General features: G+C 40.3%; 1 protein-coding gene across 11 annotated transcripts in view; it reads right to left on the minus strand.

The window, feature by feature from the left end:
* The window catches only part of Spri (Src homology 2 domain-containing protein sprint), a 268,054-nt gene that overhangs the window by 36,770 nt on the left and 207,883 nt on the right, over window positions 1-23,401 (minus strand). The window lies entirely within an intron of this gene.

Genomic DNA, 23,401 nt, shown 5'->3' on the forward strand with positions numbered 1-23,401 from the left:
TCAATTAATTCGCGGCGGAAAATTAGCGAATGACGTCCGGCATTGGCTGGCGGGGAATTATCGCGGCCGGGGAAAATCGATACGTCGCGACGTAACAAATCGTCCCTTGATGCGCGGCCGAAGCGCGGCGCCCGGAAGGAAAAAAAAAGGATGACAACGACCCCGTACCAGATGTCAACGCCGTTTTTCCCACGAATGATTTATGCCGCGATTCGACCAAGTCGAGAGCTTTTTAATTACGGACCAGCGGAGCAGCGATCGTCGTCGTCGTCGTCGTCGTCGACTGCACCCCCTTTTCAGGGGTGAGTTTCGAGAAGCAGTCGACGAGACTGCCACTACACATGCGTAACGACGCTTCACCTAGCCGTGGAAAATTGACTGGGAAATTTCACGTTCCGGTTAACCCGTTTGCTAGTTAACCAGCTGGCTCGTGCAACTTTTTTTTCAAGTGTTTCGTTTAAATGCAACGCGAAATTTATTATTTAATTCAGGACGTCGAAGTATATATACCTCTCGATCAATCGATTTTTGACGAGTATACTCGTCATGATGAAGTGACAATATTTTATATGGTGAGGAATGCGAGGGTCTTATTTGCAGTATTTATGAAAAAGGTCGGCGACGTTCTTTATGCGATTTACAATGCGAATGTAATTGAAAAATAATATTTATAACGTGAACGCACGAGAAATGTAATATAGTTGACGTTCGTATAATTCTTCTGCTATACTTTCTCAGCTCAGTCTGCGCTGGAAGGGTTAATCTATATCTAGTTAAATATTATAATAAGGTTCGAGATCATAATAATAATAAAACTAAAATATTAATACAGTAATAATGTAATTTCTGTATCGAACAAGATTTGACATAATACACTCAGGGTTGCACTTTATAACAAATCTTATCCGCTTTTTCAACTAATTCAAAACAGTGCGGAAAGTTTTTTTAATCGTCGCACAGAATTCAGACATCAAAGGGTTGAAAAGCCACCTCTCCCCGGGTACACATGTCGCTCCTCCCGAAATCGCTTCGACCCCCGTGGGACGCAACGACGCAGGCAACACGGTCGAACAGCGCGTATCATCGATTATTTAAGCGCATGAAAATTTCACGTGGCTCGCACACCCCGCCCACCTCGCGGAGCAACAATGGCAAAGAAGAACTTTCAATGAAGAGCCCCGGGTATAGAGAAAATTTTCGAAACTTTCTCGAGTTTCCAAAGCGACCCGGAACTCGACGGAAACCTCATCAACCCCAACGGCGACTCGACTCTCTCCCCTCCCCCCTCCCCCGCCCCCTCCTTTCCCCCTCGGGTTCGCGAAACCGAGGGCGTCGCGCGGCACAAACGCAGGCGACGCTGCGGCGTCCGTGGACGGAACCGGGAGGCTGCTGCCGCCGGACAGGCACAGGCCGTCCGATTGTCAAACGCAGAGAGGACAATGGTGTGTGTGTGTGTGTGTGTACAGGACATGTACGGGCAACGACTTTGCATACGTCAACAACGGCCGCGCAAACCCCCCACCGCCCTTCGCCGGCCCTTCGCCGCTCTCTCTCTCTCTCTCTCTCTCTCTCTCACTCTCTCTCACTCTGTGCGCGATATATATTCGGTGGCAGATTGCGGCAAAGTTTGCTCGAAATAATACCGTTTGAAACTACGTTCGCTCGCCGGGCAAATGGAACGCGCAACCGCGCCAATTATTCCCCGTCGGAGGCTACGCAATTAGTTGCGGGACGACGGGATGGCTGCGACAATGGGTTCTCGGATTACGAAAATTTAGCCGAAATATTAAGAGGATATATAGCTGATCGCGTGTATGGACTTGTAGTAATTTTATATTATAATTTTCGTGAACGTATTGGAGGATCGAATATGGTACAGTTCGAAGAATGTATAAGTTCAGTGACTTTTATGTGGTCGCCTTTTTTATAAACAATTTTGAATATTGTTTATAATTAGAGAGCGGACGATGTACATTTTTGTATGAAAATGTTGATAGATGCGATCGGGAACATTGAAAAAAGAATTTCAGTGATTTAAGCTTGTTTCTGCGTATCTGCGGTCTATTAATAATATAAAGTTGATATAATGTAGTATATTATGTTATAATATATTTTATAATGCAATAATATATGTTACAATGTAATAATATATATTATAATACAATCGTACATATTATAATGTAATAAAATATATTTCGAAGCAATTATATATATTATAATACAATCATATATATTATGATGTAATAATATATATTATAATACAATCATATATATTATGATGTAATAATATATATTATAATACAATCATAAATATTATGATGTAATAATATATATTATAATACAATCATATATGTTATAATACAATAATATATATTATAAAGCAATGCTATATATTACAATACGATAATACAATGTAATATAATATACAGCAAGATAAAAGCGTAAACTAAAAATACGATGTGCAACTTCATCGTTCTCTCGATTAATATTCTCTTACTTATATATAACCTCAAAATACATAAATCGACAAGTTCTGTCGTCGTCCTGTGCGCGAGAACATTTACAATTTATATTTTTATTCCGCGTGGTCGCGCGACGAGGTGATAACGTGGGGGGAAACGGCTGACTTCGGGAATCAGGGAGAGCATCCGGTGACACGGCGAGTGTGTCGACGATGATAATGAAGCGACGAACGGGAAATTGGAACGCGGATTCGACTCGTCTTCGAGCGAAGGAGGTCATTAGGAGACTTTCCGGGGAGGACGAGCCTCTCTAACGAGATCATTAATTAAGAATACCGTTCTGCCGCGTATAGGCTGAATATAATTACCGGATACCGGCGTCGTTAATTTCGTGTCGCAACAATGTCACTCTCGCGCCTTCTTCGAGGAACGAGTTACGGGTATATCGACCGGCTCGATGGCGTCCCGATTCGTCGCAATTAGAAACGCTGGAATTGCTTCGTTAAATAATAATGCTAATGATCGTTGCGGCAAATCTGAATTTGCTGGGGAATAACGGAGAATGTATGAATAACAGAAAATATAGAAATGGCAGAAAATATATAAATAACAGGAAATATATAAATCACAGAAGATATATAAATAACAGGAAATATGTAAATAACATAACCTATAAATAACAGAACCTATAAATATAACCTATAAATAACAAAACCTATATAAATAACATAACCTATAAATAACAAAACCTACAAATAACATAACCTACAAACAACATAACCTATAAACAACACAACACTAATCGTAAAGCGCCGTTCGCAAAATGCGATGAAATTTCTCTCGCAACGTTTGAAGTTTTCGCCCATAAAACTGTCGAAGTTCTGACGTACGAGGAATGTTTTCGTCGCTCCAAACTTTCGTAAACGTAGCAGCGCGGCTGCATGCGAACAAGTCTCGATATGTTTAATGTCCACCGGTGCCATCGATCACTTAGTTCGCTCCGCTCGTTCACTGCGCGTACGTTAGGCAAGTTTTGCCAGCACTTTGGAACAACTGGCGGCGCGGTGCAAGTTTAATCCATAAAGTATAATTATTTTCCACTTGGAAAAGTGGGTTAGCAAGTTCCTGAAATATGAACTGTGAGAATTATCGTGGTCGAGAAAATAGTAAATACACTATAGCGTCCTACTGCATTTTTACCCAGGTTTCCAAAACGATACCGCAACTGCTTGTAAAATTAAATTGATGAATATTCGGCTGGGTTAAATAAGAATTCGGATAAAATAGAACAGTGATTGTCGATAAATCGACGAATTTATTTAGATATTTAAGATATTTATCGAAGATAGTTGACAGGAGGTTGAACGTTTGGCTTCCTGGGACTCTTCTGCGCGCTCGAAGATCGAATAGTCTAAGCGTGGTTGAATTTCTAGTACCATAAAGCGATGCGTCGTGAAACGTGGCAACGTTTAAAAGAACGACGCGCGAAGGACGAGAGAGTTAAGAAGGGCGGAAATGCACTCGCCGCTCGCGGGAGCGTAAACGCCCGGCCGCATCGGGTCGAAACGCATGAAACCGGCGCGGGAAAGGGGGGGGGGGGTGGGGTGGGGTGAGAGAGAGGGTCGCGGGACTCGCGCGGCGTCAAATTGCCAGCGGCCAGCCGAAAATAACAAAGGGCCAGCGAGGCGGAAGTTACGTTCCTGATTCGCCGGCGAGGACGCGATGTTCGTCGTCGTCGTCTGCGAGAGATCGGACGGGGGTTGCTATGGCGACTCTGCTAGGTTCTCAACACGTGGTGGTCCGGCGCGCCGGGTGTCTCTCTCTCTCTCTCTCTCTCTTGCAAGGGTGAAAGAGATTTTTACGTATTAACGAGGCGGCCGTGTATCGAGGCGAGGGGGTGCGCGCGTTTTCTCCGGCGCGCGTAGGAAGACACCGCGCCGAGTGGACGACGATGGTCGGGCCCTCTCGAGGAGCACGCGTCTCAAAGGAGCCGTGCCGAGTCTCGAGCAGCGCCTCAAAGGAACACAGAGCCCCCCACCCCCTTCTCTTCATTCTTTCAGGCCGCTTTCTTTACGAGTTTCCCAGTCTGAAGATGTTAATTCGCCACTGTCTCGCGGGGGAGAGAGAGAGCATAATTGTTGCCGGTCTGCCCGTTATTGGCCTGACCCATTATCCGCGACGGTGCTCCCACCTACTCCTTGATCTTGAGATTCCTGCGCCGCGGAAACTTTCCCGGACTCTTTCCCGTTTGTTTCTAAATAACTGGAAAATTTGTACCGCGCTTTTCTTACGCCGCGACTCTCCGGAGGATAAAGTTCGTTAATTGGGGCCGACTGCGCGGAGATGGTTTGTTTTTGGATCTCCGAGATTTCGGCACAGATGGTGGAAGTACTCTTTTCATAGTTAAATATCTCTAGGTTTGTTAAGATCGTTGATCGTAATTATTTTATTGTGCTCGAAGCTTTTGTTAGTCGATTGAAGAATTTCTAGTTATAATAGAAGCTGACATTTAAAATATTATATGTGTATAGTAAATGTAAAATGTATATTGAAAGAGATGCCTTCCGATTAGTGTTGAAACAATGCTATAGGATTAAGTAACAAAGTTTATAGGCTTAAATCACTCGACTGTTTATGACAGTTTTAATGATCTCGAGAAATGCTACAATTAAAAGTGAAATAATTTGAATCGATGTCTAAGTTAAAATAACTTTTTACAATAATCACATCATGCTTGTTAATTTCAAAGGGGTTCTAAATTAAATATTACCTTCTTCAATAATGTTAAAATATTCGCTTGATTTTTATTCGTTCATTTGATATTTATATTAATAAATAGATTACCGAGGGGGTGAATAAAATATTGGAATTGTGATATTTATTCTATTAGAACACTTGGTAGCTAATAGAAATAAATATAATATGAAGATATATAAAAATATCAAGATTACTAATTTTATAAAGATTCGAAGATGGCGCTAAATATTTATCGATATAATAATTATTTCTTGTTACATTTTTCTTAACAGAGAATTTAGAAAGAGGGAAATTTTTGATATTTCAAGCGATCCATTTAAATGGTATATTATTATTAAATATTAAATGGTATATCATTTCGATCTTGTATTATTAAATTATTGTATTTCTGTAGTTTAAATATCACCAAACATAAAAGTGACTTCGTATTTATAACGATTCAAGCCCTAGCTGCGTAAAAAAAGTCGCAGTAGAATACTTTTTCTTGTTATGCTAAATTGTTGTAAAATGTAATCTCGGGCATTGAAGCGAAGCTATTACCATTTCATTCATAGGTTTAATTCCCCTTGACGCTGCCATTGAATTGCAGCCAATAGGGAGTTGTATTCTCGCGACACCTTGAACCGTGGCCAAGGGGAGCGGCAGAAGACAATAGTATAGCGCTCAAAGAAACGCGTTTTCCCGCCCGTTCGCATTTAGGTTCCAGGCGCCATTCAGGTAATTGTTACATTAATATCTTCAACGTTAAATTATAATAACTTATAAATAAATTTTTGAATTAAGAAATATAATTTTACAATTGTCACTATGAAAATATTACAGAAACACTGATCAACCATTTATAAAAATCTTATTAATTTCTCTTCGTCATTTGTTTGGTATGTGAGGAGTAATATTTTTATAAAAACATGAGTGTAGGTCCAATACAAAATAGCAAAACCACTGAAATAATTTAACAAATATTTTGCATTAATTTTAATTAATTAAAGTGATTCGCTTTCAAAAGGCGAATAGATTTCGATGACCTCATTTTGACTTATACTAAACATTGTGTTGGAAACTCCATAATTACTTAATTGAGTTAAATAAAGTTGTTGTTACATTAAGTCCGATACACAGATTAATATGTCTTGGAAAATTAACAAATAAAGCTATAAATCGCTAGTAACATCGTCAATAGTATCACTGCACGCGAACTATCGTCACTGAGCATGCTCCGACACGCACTACTTGTTGTTCGCGGAACAATTAAAATGTTCTGATCTCATTAATGTTCGAATGCAACTTTTCCATGCGGTGTTTATAATTCTCTGGTTTCACCGTCTGTCCAAACATAGTAAATCATCGATGACAAATAAAAATATACCTCCTAACTAAAATGTATATTTTATAACTGCAAATGTTGGTCTCATATGCAAAACTAAGCATAACATAATTTACATATTATTTATATTACAGATATTAATAAATATTGTCATGTTATAAATAACAAAAAATTAATTACGTATCTTATTTAATAGTTCGGTATTTAATTCTATGCGAATTAATTATTAATTCCATATATATAATATATATAGTATACGGAATTAATAATTAAATATAAAAAAGTGATTAAAATAATGACAAAGAAAAATAAAAATCGGAATCAATAGCAATCGCTTTTAATTGTTGCGTAATTTCAAACGCGAATTTAAGAAAGCGTTAAGTCTCGCTCGCGAGGGTTGAAGCGGCTTAATTAATAAAAAAAAGGGGTGAAAAATGCACGAGGGATGTGCATCCTGGGCAAGCAGCCCAGTCGACTGTTCCTCGAAGTCTGAGAAGGAGAAAAAAACTGCCGCGCGGAGAAAAAAGTTCAAAGAAATTCTCGAGGCGGAGAAGGCACCGTTCACCCCTTTTCCTTCGCGCCCCTTCGCGCCAAAACGGGGGTTGGTTCCGCGACTGGCGAGGACTACGCCGACGTTGTAAATTAGCGACGAAGTCTGCCGTTGTTTGACGAACTTCGAGTAAATATTTGCAGTAAATATTTCAATTTATCGCTTACAGGCTTCGATATTGTTATATAATTTTTTTAAACATTAAATACCTTCCGCGATCAATACAATAAATGAAGTATAAATAGAAACAAAAATCCCTAATATTACTATATAATTGTCTAAATAATAGATAACCTAAATATTACATAACCTTAGCGTAATGTTAAACTTCGCTTCTATCGCACGATTTTTATCATAAATATGATCTCCTCTACACTATACCTATAATTACGCGACGTATATGTATATATGTATGTACATTCGTAATAAATATTCTAATAATTACAATAAAACAGCGAAATAGAAGTTGCAATCTATTCTTACTTAAAACCTTATCCCTTAACCAATTTAAACAAATATTGTCAATATATAACCACACTGAATAATCATAGTATAATATAGTATAGTATAGTATAATATAGTATAGTACATAGTACAGTATAGTACACAGTACAGTATAGGACATAGTACAGTATAGTACATAGTACAGTATAGTACATAGTACAGTATAGTACATGGTAAAGTATAGTACATAGTACAGTATAGTACATAGTACAGTATAGTACATAGTACAGTATAACTAGTATACGTAAGTATACGGTGTACAGTACATATACTGTACTTAAAATGTTCATTTCTCGTACATCAAGCTCCCTTTTCCTCATTCAATCGACTCGCTGTGTTGATTTTATTCAGACATTTTCAAACCGAATGCTCTCAGCATTTCGTTAAAAGGCCGTCGCAAAAGTTCGTACGTTTTCGCGGCGAGCGGAAAAAAATCCCGGGCCCGTTTCCGAGCAAACGATCAAAGCGATCGGACGCAGAGACGTCGAAACGTTCATAAGGCTCGCTCGTAAAAGGAAACACCGGGGTGGTTCCCGCATCCTCTCTTAACGTTTTCCGCGCGCGTTTCCTCCTCAAGCGTAATTCAGCGAATACGGCGAGACCATCTTCGCGAAACCGTTTTCCGCTTTACACCGACCCCCGAGCCCTATAACCGCCGCCCGTTCGCGGCACTCGCTCCGCGAAGAACACTTTCGGGAGCCATCATTCCCGAGCTATGGAACTCGAGCGGGTAGCGTACGCGGAATCGGGACTCGTAACCTGTCCCCCCCGTAATCATTATAAATAGATTTGCGGTATCCTAAGTACCCGGTATGCGAAGGAGTTGAACTTTCCGTCACGGATGGAGAAAGTTCGGAACGTTTGTAATAGATACTATTTATAACAGTATACCGCGGAATGTCCTTCTGGAAAAGCTGTCGCCGTTCGGCGAAGGGTGCGTAAAGCGTTCTCTTGAAAATAGAAATTAAGTCTCAAGAACTCGATTGTGTCGGGTCGCGAAAGTCACGAATATCCGAGTCGTGTTACACACATTTCTGCAAATAGATTGGCAATTTTCCTTGATTGCATACGTTCATAACATGGTTCGCTGAACCAGTTATTACTTTCTATAGAATTTAATATAATTCTATATCATTGCGAATCTTTTGAAACCATTAAGCGACATTATTTTACTTATATCAGCCGTACAATTATTTCGAAAAATGCAGATGCGCATGAAGATCGTACAAGATAACATTCGTCGCGGAAACAAAGCGTGCATAAACACATGTATTAGCGTTAAGCAGGCAAGTAATCCCAAGGAAGCATTACCGGCGAACAAAAGGAAAAGTTTGCGATCCCCGGCGTCCTAGCGCCGACGACCACCTATTTCCAGCGGAAGCGTGTTAGCCAATTGAATGACGTTTCCCGTGAACCATGAAACCGTTCTTTCTCGTCGCAAGAGAAAATCCGCGGCCGTCGGCCGTGTATTTTTCCGGTCAGCGATCGTCGTAATCGACGACTTTTCTAATCCCCCGTTTCCTCTCGCTGCGCGCGCGCGCTGCCGCCTCTCGCGACTCTCTTTGTCAGCGCGGCTTCGCAAAGGCAGGAGCACACTCGAAATTACGTTACGCGAAATATCGTTTCAATTATTTCCGTGCTCGTGACTGCTGTTGAAAGAACGCCGCTTTACGTGTTATTTAGATAGAGTAAAGGTGTTTTATTATTCACGATTGAGACGTCGAAAGCAGAAATCGTGTAAGTCGAGAAGCGGGTACTTTCTCCTCGCTGCTTTGTAAAATCTTCAATATAGTTTCACTAACAGCAGTGGTACATGACTATAGATACTTTTGAATCGAGTATTATTTCCTCTAGGAATATCATTAATCACTTTCGTTCTTTTATATGCTGTGGATTTCTTACAATTCTCCTCTTTAATTTCAGTTTTAATTTTTAATTAAAAAGATATTTGTATTCCACTTCGTAACTTCTTTTTAATAATAAATAAAACAAGCCCGAAATTTTGTGTAAAAATATTAGAAACTCGCTCGTGGTAGTTAAAGCTATTCTGTCGTTATCGATTTATTATTCTGTCGATATTTACTTAAAAAACTACTGTGAAAGCAGCCAAGAAAAATAACTGGCCTTACTTCATAATTTACAAGAATTACAAGAATGAAATTACCGATATTTTTCATCGCCTTCACCGCGATGTATGTTTTGGCATTTTCGAATAAAGGAACCGGTCGTTTCGACGTTAGCCACAGCGTTAAACATCGAAAACAAGATAACCGTATTTCACCGCGCCCTAAAATGAAGAAACGAATAACGTTTCCTCCACGTTCGAGATCGTCGACTTTATCTGTTCATAAATAACGTTTCCCTTTTCATCCGTTGTACGTAGCGCGGCGTCGTTTCCCGCCGCGTAAAACTGAATTATCATTGCCTCTAAGCAATCACGTCTTGATGGAGACGAAAACATTCCGCGCGACTCGTTGATCGTCTTAAGCAAATGCTCGCGCGCGCACGCCATAACAATTCCCATCGGTTCAGCTTAGTTTCATCTGCCCGGATTACGGTCAACGCGAGATATTTCCAGAAGGGTGGTCGCGGTCACGTGTGTGTAGGCGCGCGTGTGTGTGTGTGCCCGTGGAAGGCCATCCCGACGGAAGAGAACAAGAATAACCATAATCCCGGCTATAGTTCGTGAACTTGACTCGACCGTGTGCCCCGCGCACACATACGCTCCTAGAAACACCAGGGGGAGGGGGGGGGGGGGGGGGTGTCCGGTAGGAACGAGAAAGTTTCGATTAGTCGAACTTCCTAACCGACTTATCAGCGTTCTGGAAATCACGTGGCTTCCACGGTGGAGATTAAATCGACCGGAAGCCGCGTCCTCTTTCTGTGTACCAGAACCGGATATTGGCGGAAGCCGTGGCGACGACCCCCGGCGAACGCAATTAATTTCCTTCGCGACAACTGCGCGCGACTTTCCAACTGTTCTTCCCATGACTTTCCCCCCACCCGGAACGCGTTTCCGCGAAAGAACTTCTGCGATCGCTTTATCTGCGACGACTAATCTTGCGGGACAGGGTTCCACGCTTGTGTTAGGGGGTGCCATAAGTTTCTTTTTTATGCGAAATCGATAGACGATGTTTGTTGTTTAAGGTTGATTTATTGTGTTATGTATGAAACGTTCTGTTCTATTGTTCTACTGTATATTATATTGCTTACTATATTACTATACTGTATACTATATTGTATACTATAATACTATACTTTATACTATAATACCATACTGTATACTATATTGTATACTATAATACTTACTGTATACTATATTGTTTACTATAATACTATACTGTATACTATATTGTATAATATAATACTATACTGTATACTATATTGTATACTATAATACTATACTTTATACTATATTGTATACTATAATACTTACTGTATACTATATTGTATACTATACTACTATACTGTATACGCATATGTATACTATAATACTACACTGTATACGCATATGTATACTATAATACTATACTATATACGCATATGTATACATAGGTTTTTAATTGGAAATTCTGCTTTCAGACAACAGACACTCTTTTTGCTTCCCCTTGAAGAAGCGATTCTCCAGCATCGGAACCGGGTTACAAAAACAAGAACAAATGTGGCTTGCCGGCCCGTCGCCCGGAAACGGCACCTCGTTTATCATTTTTTCGGCTTCCCGACAGCGAAAAATACTACCTAATTCTTTTCCCGCAGTCCAAACAAGTTCCTATACGCGGAGCATCAGGGATGCCGGGTGTCACGGAAGAAGCTTCGTGAATCCGCGCGGTGCATCCTCTTCGGGGAAATCATTTTTCTCGGGGCTCGCGTTGTTTTACTTAGGATGTGAAACGTGGTGGTATAAAAGGATCGCGTAATGTTAGAAATTCTGACGATGCTCGGAATATTCGGAAGAAGACGACTGATGATAGGAAATATTCGGAAAAGGACGACGGACGCTCGGAAATATTCGCAAAAATTGGTTGTTCGGCGCGACGGCGTCCAGCAAACGGGAGAGGAGAGGATGTCTGTCGAGATTCATCGGGCTGCTGGGAGGAGGAGAAGAGACGCTGCTCTCCGAGGGGAGCACTTTCCTGCATTAAGAGTAATAGGATGCTTGCCGACTGCTTTTTCCTAAATTCGACAAACAAAATGCAGAAAAGGGGAGCGGACGTCGACGGAAGAGGAAAATGGCTCCGATTAATGTTCACGGTACATATGAGTCGGGTATTTTTAAAGTGGTCTAAGTCCATTTATATTTAAATTGAGATGTTCATGTTAAATTGAAATATTCATATTAAATTGAGATATTTATATTAAAGTTATATATTCATATTAAATTGAGATATTTATATTAAAGTTAGATATTCATATTAATTTCAATATTTCTGTTTCAATTTAATTAAAAATATACTTACAAGCAATACAATTAAAAATATACTTACAGTCAATGGAATTAAAAATATCCTTACCGACAATGCAATTAAAATTATACTTACTAACGAGTCATGCTACTTAAGTGTACCTAAAAGAGTTCATTGTATAATTCCTATTTAAATAATAGATTGCACAAAGCTCCAAAACTGTCGCAGAAAAACAAAGGCGACCGCTCGAATTCAATTTTAAAAATTCTCTTACGGGAGCCGGCAATCGACTATACATACATTATGCATAGAAATGATACGATCCTTTGTAAAAAAGCTAGGAAAATAGAAAGCGGAGGCCCGTTCGAGACGGACGAGGGCGGTGTTTAGACGGGGGAGTGGTCGGGCGAGTGTCTCCGGCAGGTAAACGGAAGAAGATCAGGAAGAGGAACGTGGAAGAGAACGGACGGGGGGACGGGGGACGGGGAAGAAGGAAGGAGAGGCTCCTCCGAAGGCAGCCAAAGTGCGCGACTCCCGGTGCACAAGCCTCTCCGGTTTCCCGGCGAGAGGCGAAACCGAAGCCGAAGAGCGGACTCTTGGGTTACGCGATGGGAGCAGCAAAGTGGGCTTAAGTTACCCGATGTAACACGCGACAGTTTGCTAAGAGCACCTTCCACGCTCTGTTTCGACTGTGCGCGCGCGCGTGCTGACGTCACCCGTTACACCGTCCCGCCTACGAATCCGCAGTGTCGGGGTGGTCTCCGCCAGGGGAGTGGCCAAACAATGGGAACCACGGCGATTCATAAATACTTTATTAGTTTTTATGCCGAATCCGTTCCACGGGGAGGCGACTATTTTTAGCTGTTGGACACCGAGAGCTGGTCGCGGGGTGAATAATCCTTCCGCGAACACGTGTTGAATAATAATGAACGGTAAGAAATAATTCGGAAATAATTCGGAAATAATTCGGAAATAATTAGGAAATAATTTGAATTATACTAAGCTAGAGAAGATCGCAAATAATTTGTTTAATGAATTTTTAGTGGTAGCTAAAATTGAATTGATATTAGGTAAATTTACTAATGCTAAATTTATATCGTTTATTATCAATATTTTGTGTCGCGTTCGTTTGTATTTTATTAAACAAGATTTTAGAGAAAGATGTACAGTAGTTAATAAATAGGTAATTCTTCTCCGTTTGGTTTCATCCCTTATATTATATACTTTTTAAGACACAGTAAGTCAAGAGTATCTCAGGATAAAAAATTAAATTTGTCCTTCTTCTAGCAAATATCGAGGCTCGAAATATCACGCATTGCAAAATTCATGACTCAATCATCGCTCACCCTTTAAAACGAAGATCCGCCTATCCTCTCCAAAATATTCGAAAATCTAACTTTAATCCCAGATAAATCATTAAACATAACCTTGATCAATCTCTGGCGAAGGATCGGCAAAGGGAAAGCTCCGAGCGATTTATTACAATAATTTCCCCAGCCCGCGGATTTGTAAAATAGGGACGTTTTTAATAAACTCGGAGTGCAACGAAAAGACATTTCACCGACAGAATCGGCCGTTCGAAGCGCGTCGGGCAAATACAGTAATTAAAGGGTACATAATTGCGGAGCCCCGGAATGGTCGGTGATCAAAGGTGGATCCGTTTGCCCTTTTCTGTCCCTATGACGTCACTGCGTATATTGGGGCTTCCGTGCGAAACATTCCACAGCGAATCCGCGCGCGCGCGCCCGCGCGAGGGTACGCGGAAATTGCCGTCGCCGCGGACGTAGTTTCCTGCTCGCCGGCTCGAATTTAATCGCGGCTCGTCGATGTTTTAAAAAAACCTCCGATCAAAGCGATCGCGTGGCCAGAAAATAACGGGTATCCGGCTAACCGATTGCTTTTACGTTAATTCACCGATGCCGGATCGTTCTACCGCGTTCTTATTCAACCCCTTGGCGTGCTTTAATGAGTCGGAGTCATGATGGAGATTTCTAATAATAAACTGTTAGGTACGAATGTTCATCCGTTCTTTTAATTTCATCTAATCGTTTAAATGAATCAGGGATGAATTTTTATAGTAGGGAATAATATATTTAATTGCTTCTCGTCCAAAATGCGTGTCTTGTTTTTCTATTTTTAAACCAGGATAAAAACGAAACCAAATAACTAATCGATACAATGTTCTTACTAAATTAAAGGTGGAAATTTACAACAAGAAAATTAATCAACAAGAAAACAATTTTAGGCTAGGTGCTTTGATCTTGCTTCATCGATAATAATATAATAAAACACGTCTAAAACGCGCGCCTTGTTCTTCCATCTTTAACCTAAAATAAAAACGAAACCGAATATCTAATCGACAGCATATTTTTACTAAATTAAAAATGGAAGTCTAAACAACAAAAAAACAATATAAATTAAGCGCTTCGAACGCAATAACCTCGACGAAATAAAAGAACGTTCCAAGATCCCCCGCAATCGCTTATTTACCAACCCCATAGATCATTTCCTCCCCGTGAAAATCGTCAATTTCTGACCCATCCGCGGAACTCGATTTTCCAGGATAGAACGGCGTCTTGTGTATCCGGCGCCACAAAATCGAGATCCGATTTCTGTTCCAGAAATAGTTTCCTCTGTCACGGAGGGGGTAGGTACGGGGGGGAAGGGCGGCAGGCCACGGGGACGACGGGATGCATCTACCCGTCATTATCCTCTTTCCCATCGCCGGAGAAACAGCCTCGACGCGCCACCGGATAACGGTCCCGTGATCGATTGGAAATGAGCTCTCTCCGTCCAGCTCGTTCTGTTTTCCCGACCGTGTCGTCTATTTGTCGCCGATCTGGCTCGTCGGCTTCGGCCCTTCTCCCGAGGGCCGACACAGGACACAGAACGAGGAATTCATTTTTCCTCTTTCGCCAGACGTCGCGCCAGTCTGGGATAGCAGTCTCTACTTATTTTTCTTTCGTTTGCCCGACTCCGGCTGGCGTTTGGCTCCCCACGGATCGATTTCCACCAGCGAAATTCTATGGCTAATTCGCTCGACAAGTTTGCAAGCTTATATATTTGGATATATATGTTATTGGACATGAATAAGTAAGAATAATTAACGCGCGTTATTTTAGGAGAATGTTAGAAAGGTTAATTTATTTTTGAGCGGAGTTTTACTCTCTTTGGTCAGTGTTTTTCGTTAATAATTTGTAAATGAAGTTGCGGATTTTATTATTGATAAAAGTTACTTTGAATTTCCTCAGAAATTTATTTTGTTGGATGTAACATAATTTTAGGATATTCCATATAATTATTAATATTCAAATCCTTTTTTGCAAATGTCTATTCTTTAGACTAGCCTATACTAATGAATTAGCTTATTCTAGTGACTAGCCTATACTAATGAATTAGCTTATTCTAGTGACTAGCCTATTCTAATGAATTACTGTCAAAGCCTGTCGTAGCCAAGGGGTTAAAATTAGCTTTTTTCAGCGGAGTTGCAAAGCCGCTAGCTCCAGTACGAGACACAAAGTGACGAGAAAGGTGGCCGAATCTGCATAGACAGTTCCAACAGGTTCGCTGATGAATAGGGGATTCCGTCTTACAACTTGTCCGTAGGTCAACGCGATCCGCAGGGTTCGGATCCTCTTCCCCGGTAAACAATCCCTCCGAATTGACCCCCCTTGGTCATCTCCTCTTTGTCGCAATGACAGGTCCGCCCCATCGGGCTCTCCGCGTCGAAATTAATCGACTCGAGGAGAGTTCGTGCCGACGTACAAACGTCGCTTTGTACCTCACCCGTTATCAAAGCGAGCCATAATATCCCGTGCGGGTCTCGTCTTTGACGGCGGAGGACTCCAACGGGAACTTTGTCCCGGGATCCGGCGGATTCCGCGATGTTTCAAAGGACACACCCGTCGATATTCATCGCGGAAGAAGGATATCTGGCGTTTCCCAGGAGATCCCGAAGGGAACTCCATTTCCATGGTGGAAACGGGCTTCTTCGCCCTCCGAAGAATCCTTCGATTTTCGGGCTTGCGCTGATATTATTAGCCTTGCCGCCACGAAAATGTCGCGACGTTGCTCCGCGGAGAAAAGCGATTATATTTATACAGCAGGTCGGAGAGAGTAAATTTGTATAGGTTATGTATGTACGACTCGTATCAACCCTTTGCGCTCGAAGCCATTTTGACTGTAAATCTGAAATGAAATTTCTTGCTTATAGTATTTTTATTCTACGTAACAAGGTGCATTTTTAAGAATAAAATTGTATAGGTTATGTACTGCCCAGAGCGAGGCTTGTCTTCAACTCTAAAATCACCATTTTTAAAGCGTCGAAACCATTCCCTACATGATTTATCAGTTGGAGCATTGTCGCCATAAACTTCAACAAGCATTCGATGTGCTTCAGCTGCACTTTTCTTCCAATTAAAGCAGAAAACTAAAATCTCCCGGAAATACTGCTTCGTTAACACAAAACTTGACATATTCAACCGAGTAAAAAACAGGTGTATTAAATGAAACTCAAAGCAATATAAACTGAATGTTATTGGCAGATACCTAACCTCTCAGAAACAATTGAAATCAGATACTATGAAACAGTCGTAACACCCAGAGCTATCTTTTGAGAACGGACCGAACTAATTTGTGCTCCTCCATTATTCTGTATAAATCGAAGAATCTCTCTCTTTATTTTTACTGTGTCACATCTGCTATGTACAGTGTTCCCTATGCTCCTATATAAACCATAGGCATCTACAAAACCCGTCGTATTCTTTTGTCCAGCAGCGCGGCGTCCAATGAAAGAATAGGAACCGCGAGAGGACACGAAGGACGAGGACGGCGGCTCGCAGTTGCAGCGAGGCGTGTCGGGGATGCAGAAAGCCTCGCGGCCTCGTCTCCCGCGAGTAAATCGAGGAAACCGCGCGAAACACGAGACGCCACTTTCGGTCTAATGTTACGAGACACCGAGCCGGGGAGGACCGTTTAATCCTGCGGCGGCGATCGCGCGCGCCTACTTTCCCTTTCATTTTCTACGCTCCGATAATCGCCGGGAAACTGTGACACCGACGCCGACGCCGCCGCTGGGAAATGCTCCGGGAAGAATCCATCCGGGGACGAAAATCGAGCGGCCGCCGTCTGACGCAGCGGTTCTCAATCGTTGCCGCGCCGTTTGGCGATTCTGGTCCAAGAACGCAATATTTTGAGGTTAAAATATATTGGGGGTTATGTGAGATAAAACAGTCGAGTGAAATTTGTGTAAATAATTATGTTTAGAGGAAGAGAGAAAAAGGTGCAAGAAGACCGATGTAAGAATACCGATAGGCGCGCGATACTATAATATTCGTATATTATTACTGTTATTATTCAAGTCGAATATAAGCGAACACCGCACCACCGAATATAGCACAATAAACACGACAACGGCACACAATCCGTACTTTATTCAACAAAATACATTGTTACGTCCGACTTAAAGAACTCTCCCGTCAAGGATTATTCTCGCACAATTGCACGAGGGTCCTTGATAGCCGAACAATGATGCTTCGCGGTATTCTCTCACAATTTCGTGCCTCCGAGCAATTAACCACTTGATGCCCTAAGCCGCGTCGATTCGTCGAACGAGATTCGCCTCTTCATCGCCCCGTTCATAGACAAAATTCGTCGCGAACGAAGCGGCAACAATCGTTTCGCGGTGCGCGTCGGACAAAGGACGATGCTCCGTTCCTTTTCTTCATCTGTCGATTTTCCCAGACCGAAGAAAAAAAAGTGCACGTGCAGTCCGCGTGTTCACGCGTCGCGCACGGAACCCACTCGACAGTCGCATTAGGGCGAAACACCGTTCTGGTCGACGTCAACTCGACGGGGTTGTAAGTGGCATTAACGCGACCCTTTTTCGAACCACCCAGCCCTTCCGCCACCACCACCCTCCGCCTCTGATTTCATCGAGTACCGTTCATTGTTACGCGCACCGCACGCGATTCTTTTATTCCCCTCCGGCGAACATAATCAATCTTTTGGTACCGGTAGTGCATTTATTCCTGCGGCGCGCAGCGTGCACGGTATTTCCGTCGACGAAATGGACGAAAATGTTTTGGTTGGTCAATCGGTACTGTTCATGGTACTCCAATGTTTTTGTTAGGGACTGTCGATCTAGGTTTGTAAGGATTTTAATTTACGGATTTATTTGTTAACACGTCAGGGAGATCAACTCTATTCTTACAAAATTTAACTCCTTGCGCTATAATAACGAGCCAGATTCGTGATAAAGATTTCATGTAACATCGGATAAATATTATATAATATGTTGAATATTATTAAGTTTTTCTAAATCGAAATCAAATTGAATTCTGATGTTATTAAAGTCTAGAAATGGAATTAAATAAAGATAATAGGGGACATAAAAATTGTCTGGTTCTGTTAAGGAAAATATTAAGGATAAAAAAGTGTTAATTATTGTATAGTGAAAGAAGTCGTAGTGCAAGGAATTTATATGTTTAAATGTACGATAGAACTGAAATTCATATATTCAAATATATGATAGAACATAAATTCATACATTTAAATATATCATAGAATTTAAATTCATACATTTAAATATATGATAAAACTTAAATTCATATATCTAAATATATGCTAAAACTTAAATTCGTATATTTAAACATGTAATAAAACTTATAACACATACATAAATGTAGAACGTTAATCAGATAATAATTCAGAATTAAAGTGAAATCTTATAACATTGATCATTTAAATTACACTAAATGCGCCTATGTAGCTCCATTAAATCGCTTCGAGTAACTAAATGAAGGTGTCCTCGCGCGTGTCTAAAATGACTTACGGATGTCTGGGAGTACTTTGGAACTAGTTTCCTTACCAAACTCGAATCTCATTAGGCTGCTAATGGGTCTGCTAAACGCCATTATTGTAAGAACGCTTGTGAGAGCGATGGGTTTACAAAGAGTAAATAGTTTTGCGGTATCTTCAAACAATAATTAATAAACCGTGAAACATTATGCATATTTCAATGTAAACGTTGTCTCTGCAGCTAGAAAAAAAATTCCAACGCGCATCACGATTTCGAAAAATGTTAATTTGCACATCAACTAAACTTTACAAGATAAGATTTACATATCGATGAGAGACGAAATTGTAAAAACAAATTCGACAGGCTCGGAAAAATAATGCAATTTCAAATATATATTTATCATTGATTAATGTTTTAGTTTATTATTATTGTTTTCTCATAAATAGATAGCTAATTTAATTTTCACGAATTAAAATCACGGGTCTATTGTTTTGGCGAGGGTTGCTATAGTCGACGCCACACATTAACGTAATTTCTGTTGTATTTCGGCGTGGGAGAGACGATAACTGGCACGGTCCCGGTCATTGATAAGATAGACAGGTTTATGTTCTAATTATCGATTAAGTGACCAGTCACGATAATTAATTCCGAGACAAAGGCTCTTCCTGCTTTGCAGTCAGACGCGAGGAATTCGTTGCGACATATGATATTTATACTAAACAAATGATGACTAAGAATAACAGAGTAAAGCGTCATTGTCTCCGCCAAGGTCGAATTCCAGCATCGCAATTCAACTTGTCCCTCAAACATAACCTTCGGGTATGTACATGTTCTCCGCTAATAATTGACTTATTTTTATACAATATTCATCTTTTCGAACTATAAATTAACTCTTTTATAAACCTATTTTAAATTTCATTAACCCTTTCATTAACCTATTTTAAATTTGATTAACCTATTTTAAATTTTATTCTAAAATTATTTAGCTCTAATTTCTTCTCTTTACTGTATTTATAAATCTCAAGTAATTATGCATAAATTCATTGAATATTTTTATCAAGTTTATAAATTTTATATATTTAGATAATTTCACAGAAATTCATTTGACTATAAATGAACACATAATTATAAAATTTATCTATTTGATTTAATATAATATTGATTTATTTATATTTATATATAATATTGATTTTCACTATGTATTTAGTCAATTTAATAAATTGTTTAAATTCAGTAAATTTGCTTCTCCTATGAATAATGCAAGAGTAACTTTTTCTCACAATATTTATTTATTTATAACATCGATTTCGACTGTGCGAGCGAGAAGAGCCACGGTTTTTTCGGTGTCGCCGTTTCGAGTACGATAAAAACAGGTCGATATAATTCGTGGGTTCTCGCGAACCGAATGAAAATGGCCGGGCTTCTGGGTAACGCGTTTAGTCGGAAGTGCAAACACAAGCCCCGTCCAGAGTTCCATCGCGGCTCAATGAATCATACCGCGATACGTATATATCTATACAGATGGTTGCGTTGCGCGGAAATTGCAGCGCGGCGACGAGGTCGATGCTCATCTTTCGTCATTTCTACGCGCATCGATTGTAAATATTGTAAACCGATACGCTGCATAAGTAATACGCGCAACGACGAGCAAATATTGCGATACGATTTAACGTTGCGATTTTTCCAACAAAGCTATATTATTCTCTTGTTTTATTAGACGTAAATTAATGATTTAGAAGTAAATTCGAATCTTTATTTTTATAAATAATTAATATTTCTTCAGCGAATGGTACTATCAGGGTGAACAAAACGCGTCAGATAATTAACAATAATATAATTGGAATAAATATCCGAATAGTCAAGTGCTGAAACTTTGAATAAAATTTTTTTATAAACAATATTCCCCTTAGGATAGCCAAATGGTAAAAAAGGACATATTTGATTACAACTAAACTAATCTAACTATATCTAATTAACTGTGTCTATCTATATAATTAACTATCTATATTTAACTGTATCTGTCTATATAATTAACTATTTATATTGAACTATATCTATCTATATAATTAACTACCTACATTTAACTATAGCTACCTATACAATTAACTATCCATATTTAACTATATCTACCTACATCTAACTATACCTAATTTTCTGTAATATACAAACGACAAATTTTCGTCGCGCGAACGAATACGTGTTAATTCGAGGTGTTTCGCCTGCTCGAATCGCATTGTCGCCGTCGAGAATTGCAAAATTACCACGGACGCGGCCGAGAAAATTCCAATAATCCGTTTCGGGAGTTTCGTGTGTGCCTCCCCCTCCCCGCGGAATCGTTTCCCTCGAGAAACCGCGCGGAAACGCGCGAATGCAAATAAATGGCTGGTTGTCAAAGGGCTCTCTCTCTCTCTCTCCGTCGGCATAGCGAAGAAGCAGAGGGCCGTAAGTGGAATTTAAGCGGAGCCCTTTCGAGCCACGCCGGTCTCTGCGCGTCTTTGATACGGACGACCCACGCGCGAGCGCGCGGGCTTCAGCCTCGTTACCGTTTTTTCCGCGTTTTACGCGCCTTTCCTGTCGGAAAAAAATATACCGGCGCCGCTTTGAAACAGAGAAAGAGCAAACGGAGCCGGTCCGATCGTGTTCGAGCACCGGCGTTGAATTAATTAATTCCGCCGTCCTTCCTTCTCTCTGTCTGTCTGTCTATCTACTTGAAAAAGAGATACCTATAGTGTAATGCTACAGTATGTTTAGAATTAATATTTAGAATTAAGGATTGCGCGAATTGTTAGAATCTTGTATATTTTATTTTATTTTATTATTTAAATTACTATATTTTATTTTATTACTAGCCTTATATATTTTCTATTCAAATCACCTTTACTTCGTTTAATTTATTTAAAATAATATATATCCTTAGTAATATTTTATATTTATTAAAAATACTGTCTATACTAATGTCTGTACCAAGTGTACGAATATTTTAGCCCATCACTATATCTATATTTCCGTCTGGCACACCCTTCCACCAACACCACGCAGAGCACGGGGTTGCTTTTAAACCATCGGCGGAATAGTTTCGGGAACATCTGCGATCGGGAAAACTCGGATCGTCCAGCATGTGTTTAACAGATTCGTACGCGCTTTTTCCAATGCGGGGCCGCTTTTGTTCTCTCGGCTCGGCGAACACGTGGAGATGATTGCCCGTAGGGGACCTACGTCCGTCCGTCCGTCCGTCCGTCCGTCCGTCCGTCCTTCGGGAATTACGTTTTTCACGGCTAAGGGCTTCTTCGACGGTGAACCGTTCCAGTCACTCGTCACGCCAGAGATTTATGGCCGCTTTCTTTTCAGTTTCTTGAACTTGACGGGGATCACCTTTCACTTTTCTATCCCGACGGCTTTTGTGAACGCGCACGGAGCATCGCGGAAATGGCCAAGGTTAGGTTATTTTTGTTTTTGCTCCTTTCGCGTGCACGGAACTCGCTCTCAATTTAGTATAGTATACAGTATATTGTACAGTATACATTGTGGTATTATAGTTTGGTATAGTATTATAATATCATAGTATAGCATGGCGTGCATACTATAGTATCACCGTATGGAATATTATATGCTACAGTATTACGGTATAGTATAGTATTTCTACCATAGTACATTGTACGTATTCCACTTCCCTAGTCTACCTACAGCGACTTTAAAAAAGCATTTAAATACTGTAGTTAACTAGCTTTAAAAATCAATACTTTGTTTCTTCATAAAACAATCCCCAATTATTATCTTTGACAACAATATTCACGAAGACGAACAATTCATTCAAAAACTTTACATAGACCAAAAAAGAAAAATTACGAAACGATATAATCTTTCCATTTTTCTCGTCAATTTCGTCACGGTTATTTTAAGGTTATGTTAATTCTTTTTAGCTAAAATCAATTTTTAATAATGATTTTTAGCACGTATAAATACGTTATCTACTATGTCGGCGCATATAAGACATTGACCGGAACGGTGAACCGTCGAGGAAGCTCAACGAATGAACTGTCACCGCAGGGAAATCGATTTTAATCAGCGGTTAATATGAAATATGATAGCAAAGTGGCCGACCGCGCGAAGCCCTTCGGTTTATTCTTACGTAAGCCTCTTAACCGTAATCCGCTTGGGCCTTCGCGAATAGAGCCGAGACGAGATTCATTATTTCCTTTTTTCCTTTTTTTCCTTTCTTTTTTTTTCGGACGGGGACTATGGCGTTCCCCCGTTCGAGGGTCGCGGCCTCGATGTAATAGGGCTCTCTCCTCGAGTAGATCCCAATTAGGGGATCCACTCCCCTAAGCGAACATAAAATTCGAGAAATTTTTATTCGGCGATTCATTTTTGCCATCGATTACCCGCTAACGTTACTTCCTAATATTTTCTTTATTTTACCAGCATTTAATATCCACAATTTTAATTTTAACGAATCTTCGTCGGTATAACGAAAATTAGTCGTTTTTATATTACAAAAAATATAATTCTTGTTCTTTTAATTCTGAATAAATTTCAGCTTCGGTTGCATAAACGGTGCAATCACAAAGAGAAACAAATTAAAAGCGTTGTATTCAATATTGT

Source organism: Augochlora pura, chromosome 7 (assembly GCF_028453695.1).
Source record: "Augochlora pura isolate Apur16 chromosome 7, APUR_v2.2.1, whole genome shotgun sequence".
NCBI classification, from domain to species: domain Eukaryota; kingdom Metazoa; phylum Arthropoda; class Insecta; order Hymenoptera; family Halictidae; genus Augochlora; species Augochlora pura.